Raw genomic sequence first — 9,947 nt, forward strand, 5'->3', positions numbered from 1 at the left:
AAAGAGTCATCGTGATGTCAGCCGAAACAGCCTGTACTGATAACCAATAGTTTGGTTTTTCATCTTCTTTGTGACATGTTTGGCAGAGTATTTGCATTCTTTATGAGTTGTTTTAGAAGAGAACTATTCTCTGTATAACTTACAGGAAAAAGAGAAAGGCATTTTATGACTTTGGGGAGTGATACAAGTTTTGGTTCCTGGAATTGCTCACCTATGGATAACCTCGCCCATACATTTTCAGTAGTGGAAAGTGAAATTCAGGAGCAGACATTTCTTATATTTTTCACTATTTGTTTTAAGATTTGTCCCCAAATACACATTTTATTATCCTGATTACAGGAAAAAGAGAAAGGCATTTTATGACTTTGGGGAGTGATACAGGTTTTGGTGCCCGGATTTGCTCACCTATGGATAACCTCACCCATACATTTTCAATAGTGGAAAGCGAAGTTCAGGAGCAGATATTTCTTATATTTTTCACTATTTGTTTTAAGATTTGTCCCCAAATACACATTTTATTATCCTGATTAGCATTTTGAGAGAGCTATCTATTTGAGTTCTTTTAAAAAATTCCCTATAAAGTCTTAAATTTCTTTTATGCACTTCTGTCAAGAGCAACAAGAGAAAGGCCAAACACTGGTATTTCTGCTACAGAATTTTATCAACTGGTAAAAGGTATCTTCTGCTGCAACTTTCCAGTCTCCAGCTGTCTTAACATGTTGTTTAAATATTTTAGCATTTTAAACCTTTTTGAAATTTAATATTGAAACTCTTGTTTTATTTCTCTTTAATATTATAATATTTATTCTAAGGATTGGATTTTCCAGTGTTTAATTAAGTATCAATAACTGAAAGTAGGTTGTATTAAGGACAAGATGTAAATGAGCAAATGCAACCAAAAGTAAAATGAGCAGTTAACTGGTGGAGATTTCTTTAATGCTTCTACAGCTTCTTCGTAGCCCTCATTCAGTCTGTTTATTGATTCTCTGTGCTTCCAAACTTCCATCTATCAATATTCAGGTATTCTCTGTCTCAGTTTCACATGAGATAGCATGATAGCTTAGCCACCTCTAAGGTATTACTACTGACAGCTACAGTTTTTCTCAAACACAGCATATGGATTGACAACTGCCTTTTATCCAGTCCAGAGCATCAACCAACAGTGACAATTTTGGCATGGAGGCAAGAAAGTGACAAAGAGCTTTTTGTTGCAATCTGCGAGGTTTTTTTTTTTTTTTTTTTTTTGGTGTACATCAAACTACACCATGCAAATGGCTAAATATGGCACAGATTCTATCTGAAGTAAAGCGTATTCTTTCATTAAAGTTATAATTTTTGTTCACTCTGTCAACAAAGCCCTTTTTCCACAAAAGAATGTGTTTCTCATTGAGATATAGGCATGCCAAGTCTGAGATTTAAAATCCAAAACATACTGTATTATCTAAGAGCAAATAAAGCTTTGGAAAAAATTATCTGATGGAAAATTACTAGATTTTTTTTTCCCCTGGTGCCCAAATATATTTTTCTTTAAACATTTATCAGCTAATCATTTTGTAGTTTTAGGGAAATTAACATTTATTTAGGAAAACTTATAGGCCATTAAAACCACTAATGGCAGGGATGATAACCTGGGAAGTTTACACTATATATCCATTAGTGCTGTCTCAAATGTTTGAATTTCTAAATCCATATAATTTATTTAGCTCATTTTTCACATTGAGATATGTAATGGATAAATATTAAGTCATTGTATAATATTAATCCTGTGTAAATTGTACCAGTTTGACAACTGAGTGGTTTAATGTGCAAAAGAATGTATCCTTCTATATGTCTAGGTTGTTGTATTATATGTATATAGTTATATTGATTAGGGCACAATAGATGCATTTTAACCAAATATTGTCTTAAATTGTGCCTACCTTTTATATGTCATTTGCTTTTTATATCATTTTATATCATTTGCCTTGTGACTTATGGTTGTCCTGAGGTATAACCAGTTCGCACACTCAGGACGGAAATGCCTTACTGATAGTGGGAGCAGACAAAGCATCCAGGATGTATTGTATACTACATTCAATAGCTAAAGTCGGTCTCCACTATTCTGTTATGGAGTAGTGGCCTTAGCTATAAAACTGGGAGCTAATGGCCTTGGCTATAAAGCTGAGATTATAATCAACCTGACTGTGATAATCAAATACATAAAGCAAGTAACACTTTTGCTTGGCAAGTGTAAATTGCACAACTAGTACTAAATCTTACATATATTTTAATCTTAGGGATTAAATTGTCCAGAAGATTCCAGAGGTTGAGGATATGGTGGCTGGGATTTTGCTAGATAGAATTAGTGATAATAATTCCAACTGTACTGCCTTGAATTGGATCTATTGTTGGTTTTTTCTTAGTCTGATTCACTCTTTTAGAAAGGTTTTCTATTTTGGCAAGACCAAAATCAGGTATGATGATGTAGCACAAGAGCAATGTGCTCTAGAATCGAGGGATTTTATTTCTAGCTGTGGCTTTGCTACTTACTTGCTGGAAATGAGGGTGGTCTGTTAAGAGGTTTTAGACCATACCAGTCATGGGATGGGGCAACTGAACTAATCAGACCACCTGTGTTGTCCTGCCTTCCTCCTCTGTCCTGGATTGTATCTCCCGAGTCAGGAAAGATGGTGGTACAATTCTGCAATTCAAGACATTTGATCAGCTAGGCTCCCATATTAGAAACTCCCTAAATTGATTATTGACCTTGTTTTAGAATAGATTATCCTCTGTTGCGTGTTCACAATAGTTGCCGCAAAGTTGTGGTCAGCTGCCTGTTGGGTATGGCAGAAGTGCCCTCCAGCTTTTAAACCCAGTGTCACATAGCATATTCCACTCTTTTTAAGGACCATTCTACTTTAACTCAGATACTGCAGCAGCCATTTGGAGTCAAAGACTAAGAGATGATGCTGAAATTATATGGGTCTGAAAAGGCAAAATGAAGCAGTTTAAAAAATTAAACAAATCGTCTCCCCCAACACAAACAATTCTGAAAGCAATGTTAAAAGATACTCCCGAAACCTCCCTATAAGCTTGTGCCCCTCACGGCCATCCCTCCCTTCAAGCCAAAGTCCACTGGGGAGTCTGGGATCAGAACAAAAATATTGTCATTGTGTGCATGCTTTCATGATCTCTGCTTCAAGGGGTGGGAATGGAATGTTGGCTATAGGGTTCCTGCTTCATTTCTACTAACAGTTGCAAGACACTCTCTTTCCTTAAGTACCTCTTGGGAATGCTTCTCTTACCTTCACAGAATATATGCTAGCCTACAGGGGCTTTGTCAGAGTCCCAGGTTGATATCTGACTGTCTTTGATTTTTCCTGGTAATTTTATCATCCTCTCCAATTCTTCCTCTCCATCCATACTTTCAAAAGTGTTATGCAACTAATATTTTATGATTCATAATAACATTCTAATGGGACTGATATCATTCACCTAAGTTTGGAAATTGCCTTTGCTTTCTAAATGCAAAGACGATTCCCCATTCCCCTGCAGGCCACTATTTTTTTTTTCCTTCAGAAAGGAAGGGAGGCAAAGTGAAAAAGAGATGGCACAATGACATCTTATAGTCAAATATTTGCTTAATAAACCTTGTGAGTGAAAGTTGCTCAGTCATGTCCAACTCTTTGCGATCCCATGGACTATACAGTCTGTGGAATTCTCCAGGCCAGAATACTGGAATAGGTAGCTTTTCCCTTCTCCAGGGGATCTTCCCAACCCAAGTTTCTAGCTTTGCAGGTGGATTCTTTGCCATCTGAGCCGCAGTGCTATAAAAGCCATTTTATACCTTCTACTCTTGCATATGATCATGAGATTTTTTGTCAGGATTAATTAGTTTTATAACAATTTCCAGGGCCGTGACATAGCTTTTCATTCTAAAAGAAAATAAGTGATTGAAGGGCACAGGAGAGGATTACACTGTTTCCTAATTTGGGAAAACTCCCAGGGGCAGTTCTGTTTACTAATACCTGGATTCCCCAGTTGTGGTAAATTTAGCATCTTTCGGGCCAGCTGGTCCTTGTTCCGCACTTCAAATGTCTGCTCCCAAACAGATGACACTCCCAAACAGATGTTCTGGCTCTGTGTTCTGACTCCCACCTAGCAGCTTTTGGCAGCCGCTCACTTATTTCTCAGCATGAGTTTCTCCTGGGACAGTGGAAGGCCAGATTCCAACACCTGGGAGGGTCTTTGAATGACCTTAGCTCTTGTTATTTTCTGCTTAATCACCATACAATTTACTTTGTTCTATTGCTACTCCCCTTGCCCCACCTATTTCAGTGGCAAGAACCTGCCTCTTCTGCTATTACTCAGAATAACACACCATATTTCATTAGTCTTTAAATCCTCAGTGCTCAATAGTAACTAACACAGAGTTGGTTCAGTAAGCTAATAAAATTTGCAATGTTGCTGCATGTACATTTCTGAAATCACCCAATTTTCTCAGAAGAAATCAAAAGATAGGACTTTTATTAGTTCATTATTTCCTGACTCACATATTCACTTTACCCAGTTTACTTCTGGTTATCTTCACTAATGATGAGAACAGAAACCATAAATTCATTAATATGCAAGCAGATCCCCAACCCATTTGACTTTGGAATGCATTCTGTGTTTGCAGGCAGATTCATGTCGAAAACCTGTGAGAGACACTACCAATGAATCAAGAGGTCTGGATGTCTTTCAATTTGGGAGGAATTGGGAATATCTCTAATTCCCCCTTCTATGTTTCTCTCCCGCTCTCTCTCCAACCTATGCATAAACATCTTGGTCTCATTCTGAAGCAAAGAATGAGCAGAAGTGCCCTCTCAGACTTACTGGAAAAGAGAGGCATCCACATGGCTGGTATAAAATAAGGGATTTCATGCTCATGGGAACAGCAGTCAAGATGGGGAAGGGGATGCCTGGCCTGGACAGGTATGATGAAGCAGGTTTGCAGGGACTGGGCGATTGCAAAGAGCAGGACAAGGGTGAGTGAGATAAACTCCAGTTTTTAGTTTTGCAAGTCCCTACTTTCTGAGACTACATGACCTACGTGATCTAGACTTTACAAGGGGCAAGTTCAGTTACAGAGGCAGAAGGAGAAGGAGGTTATATAAATTTTAACTTTTCCTTTTCAGAATGGACATACTGGTAGAGTGGGTTAAAGGCATTTCAGATGGATAGGGTGGCCTGAACATAGAGACAGAAGCAAAACATAGCCATTTGTGTCAAGATAACAGGATGAATGTATGAAAACTGTGCTGTCTAAGAAAGCAGGAGAGTACAGTGATTTTACAGTATGTTTACTGTTGAATGAGCAAGGGCATGATGTTATTAGACCACTAAAATGGAAGCAGCTTACAGGACAACTAGTCAGCTAGTGTCAGAAACAGTGGCTATAAATTACCTTCAGTAAGAGAAAATATGTAGTAAAAAGTCTTTGAACAGGGTGGTGGGCAGGGTTAGCTTCCTTGTCCTGGGCCTGTGGACACCAGTCTAGAGGGGCTTCATGTTTGGTATAATGCTTTTCTGTTGCTGCCTTGAAATTGATAACTTTTTGTCAAAGGAAACTCTATGTTTTCATTTTGCCCTGGGCCCTGCGGATTACTTATTGATTCTTTTGCTCAGCAATGGAAATTAAGGAAGGGGCCAGGCACAGAGACACAAGGAAGGAAGAAGGGCCATGACTTTTGACCAGAGTGTAAAAACCCACAGGGTCATACACTGGAAGTCTTATAGCACAGGGCGATGCAGGAAGAATTGAGTCAGGCCCAGGGCTACTCAGAGCAAATGGTCTGTTTGGAACTACCAAAGGCCCGAGGCATGTAATAGGGCAAGGAGTGCATGAAACGGTGGTAAAAAAAGTGACATGGTGGGCAGGAAGAAGGAAAGCATATATTCCAGAAATCAGGACAGAATGAGGAACTTGAAATCCTGAACAGGACAGGTGATCTGTGGACGAGAAGAAAGGGAGTGGACTTGAGCCCCCAGAAGTGTTGACTCCATAGGGTAGGGGTGTCTGGAAGGCAGGAAGAAACTCTCCAGGTTAGCCATGGTGGGAGAGGCTGATCCAAGGGAGGATCTGGAATGGACTCTCCTCCAGGGAGTGGAGGATCCACTTCTCTCTCCAATCCTGTGCTTTTCAAAGGGGGTAAAGGTTTTTCTGGTTCTTAAAGCCACAGGGAAAACATATGCACATTCCTGAAGCATTGATTTTATGTGTAGATGCAGGGGAATTTTTACATTAAGACAAATATTACTGAATCACGAAGTTGGAAGAAACACTCACACGGATGTTTATGATAAACCAAGGTTTATCGTAAACCTTTTGAAATTTCAGAAACAGTTCTGTTCTTAGCCAGTGACGCAGGCCACTATCTCCAGCTCACCAGGGGCGTGTTCAGTACTTACTGGCCAGGCTCTTAGCAGGAGGCCAGGAGCTTGAGCATCACCTGGAGAGTTCGGAAACATCTCCATTCCTAGAAACTGAGTTAGTAGAATTTGTGTTCTTTTGAGTATTTCACAGGTGATAGATCCATGGCTGTTCTAGGCCTGCCTTTTTTTCCTCCTTTCTTCACTTCTTCCTTCCCTCCCTCCTTCCCTCTCTCCATCCTTCTCCCCTCCCTTCCTTCCTTCTCTTCCCCTCCACCCCCGTCCAGTATGAAGGAATATAGCCCTATTTGGAGACAATCTCAGTGTCCAAAAAACAAGGGCCTTCAAGCTGAAGTGTAAGCTGTAGCTTTTAAATTAGCCTGAGTCATTGAAAATATGCTTTTATTTCTGTATATTTTCCCCTGTTATCTAAACATTTAACAAAACCCTATTTAGAACATTCTATCCAAGGCCATCCCTGGAAGAGGGCATGACAGCCCTTTCCAGTATTCTTACCTGAAGAATTCCATGGATGGAGGAACCTGGAAGGCTCCCGTCCGTGGGGTTGCAGAGAGCTGAACACAACTGAAGTGACTTAGCACACATGGGCACATCCAAGGCTATAATACATAGTCTTAAAGGAAGAGTTGTATGCCTCCTTGAGCCAGATCATCTAGGAGGAAGCAGAGTCCTCTGGATGGGAATTAGAGAGAGGTCTCTGCAGGAGCCGTGAGAGGCTTTGGGCTGCAAATTCTGCCACCATCTCCACTTAAGGGCCTCTTCTCACAGATAACTTGGGAGGGTTTGAGAGCATTTCATCCTACTGAACAAGCCAGTAGCTTTCCTTTTTTAAAAATATCCTCAGATACAAAGACTCGCTGTGAAGCAGAGCATCTGAGGAGGTGGTGGGTGTCAGGGATGAAGTGACACTTTGGTTTGGAGGCTTACATTGGTATTCAAGACAGAGGAAAGTGACAGAAGAGAGGGATGTCAAACCTAGGCAACTGGGTTTACTGTGGCTTCACATAGAAACAGCTAAGGAAAGGTACCTTTGGTGAGAAATAATGAAGACCTCGTTGTCAGCAGGGTGGCAGGGTTCAGGGAGAATGATATAGGATGCATTTGAGATGAAGTCCTGGAGCTTGGTAGGAAGAGCTGACGTGCGCTAGACTCACCCAGAGCCACAAGCTGTGCTTAGCAGTTTACACTTGTTTGTCCTGGTGACAGAAAAGGCATCAGATGACACATGTCTTCTTACGGGGAAAACTAATATCTCACAGAGGAGAAAGAGCTTGAAAGCTAGACCTACAAGAATTCTTGTTACTATATTTTGTTTCTATATGTAAGCTCCCTTGATTCAAAAGATATTTCTTTCAAGATATTATTGTTCTTTTGTTTAAGATGTTCATCTGAGCTGTGAGTTTGTGGGTGTGTGTGCACGATGACTGAAATATCAAAATAACTGGGAAGAACAAGATCCAGTGTAGTTGTCATTATACGTGTGTGTATGTGTGTGTGTGTGCGCGCGCGCGCGCTCAGTCACTCAGTCGTGTTTGACTCTTTGCAGCCCCATGGACAGTAGCCCTGCCAGGCTCCTCTGTCCATGGGATTTTTCCAGGCAAGAATCCTGGAGTGGTTGCCATTTCCTTTTCCAAGGGATCTTCGTGACCCAAAAATCGAACCCCTGTCTCCTGCATCTCCTGCATTGGCAGAGGAATTCTTAACAGCTGAGCCACCTGGGAAGCCAGCTGTCAGTGAATGATGAGTTGCCATTATGTACTTTAGAAATAAATAAAAGAGATCAACTTCATTTGTACATTTGTGTCTAGTTTCAGAAACTCAAGCTGGCTTCAGTTCATTCAGTGCCTCAGTCGTGTCTGACTCTTTGTGACCCCATGAACCGCAGCACACCAGGCCTCCCTGTCCATCACCAACTCCCGGAGTCCATCCAAAACCATGTCCATTGAGTTGGTGATGCTATCCAAGCATCTCATCCTCTCTCGTCCCCTTCTCCTCCTGCCCTCAATCTTTCCCAGCATCAGGGTCTTTTCAAACGAGTCAGATCTTTGCATCAGGTGGCCAAAGTATTGGAGTTTCAGCATCAACATTAGTCCTTCCAATGAACACCCAGGACTGATCTCCTTTAGACTGGACTGGTTGGATCTCCTTGCAGTCCAAGGGACTCTCAAAAGTCTTCTCGAACATCACAGTTCAAAAGCATCAATTCTTCTGTGCTCAGCTTTCTTTATAGTCCAAATCTCACATCCATAGATGACCATTGGAAAAAACATAGCCTTGACTAGACAGACCATTGTTGGCAAAGTAGGTAAATCAGTCAGAATATATGGAGATTAGCTGATACTTTTATTTGTGGCCAAACTGAAATTTTTGAGCATCTTCCTTGCATGTTTACAATTTATGACTATAGACTTTTCTATAGTCTATAAATAGTCTTTTCTATAGTCTATAAATAAAATTAGAAATTTCTGTCTCATTTATGCTGCTGCTGCTGCTGCTGCTAAGTCGCTTCAGTCGTGTCTGAGTCTGTGTGACCCCATAGACGGCAGCCCACAAGGCTCCCCCATGCCTGGGATTCTCCAGGCAAGAACACTGGAATGGGTTGCCATTTCCTTCTCCAATGCATGAAAGCGAAGACGCTCAGTTGTGTCCAGCTCTTAGTGACCCTATGGACTGCAGCCTATCAGGCTCCTCCGTCCATGAGATTCTTCCAGGCAAGAGTACTGGAGTGGGTTGCCATTGCCTTCTCCGATCTCCTTTATGGCTAGGAGTAAACCTGTGTTCTGGTGGGAATCCCTGGGAAAGCTCTTTCTCAAATAAAATCTCAAGAAGAGAAGGGTTGTGCACTTGGCCTCATGCATGCTCTTCATCTTGTGTGAAATTCAGATACATCACCTTACAGAGTCTATTCAAACCTAGGAGGAGCTACAACCTCTTGTACCATTATGATAAATGCTCTAAAGAGCGGTGGAGCCGGGCAGCTGGAGGGAACGTGGATCCTTGATGTCATCTTTACTTCAGCCCTGAACTTCCTGCAGGCTGATTAAAAAAAAAAAAAAATGAAGCCACTATTGATTGAGCTTTTCATTCCTTGTAGTGGAGTGGGTGATTTCTGGCTAATGTGTCTCAGAGAGCAAGTGATGTGACCCATTCTCAAGAACAACCAGAGCACAAATGAAGCCAAGATTCCCCATTTACATTTTTACTTCTCCTTTGGCTTCATTCTTTACTTGCACCCGAGTAGACTTTATGGTGAAACATGACAACTCCTAGCTCCCAGCTTTACATCTTCAGCTCCTGCCACCAGGTCCTCAAGTTCTGGAGAATGATGCCCTTGTCTTGCCTTATGTCAGATTTCACTTCTGACAGCGTTAGCTAGAGGACTGAAACCTTTTAAGAACTTAACAGTTCCCAGATAAAGCATATAGATGGACAAAATGCCCAGGGAGCTGAAAGGGGCATTGGCAGTGGGGCATCCTGGGAACATAAGTCGATAGCTCTGTGTTACTAATGTTACTAATGTCTGCATTAGTAACAGG

The sequence above is a fragment of the Muntiacus reevesi genome, chromosome 19, assembly GCF_963930625.1.
Source record: "Muntiacus reevesi chromosome 19, mMunRee1.1, whole genome shotgun sequence".
NCBI lineage: Eukaryota > Metazoa > Chordata > Mammalia > Artiodactyla > Cervidae > Muntiacus > Muntiacus reevesi.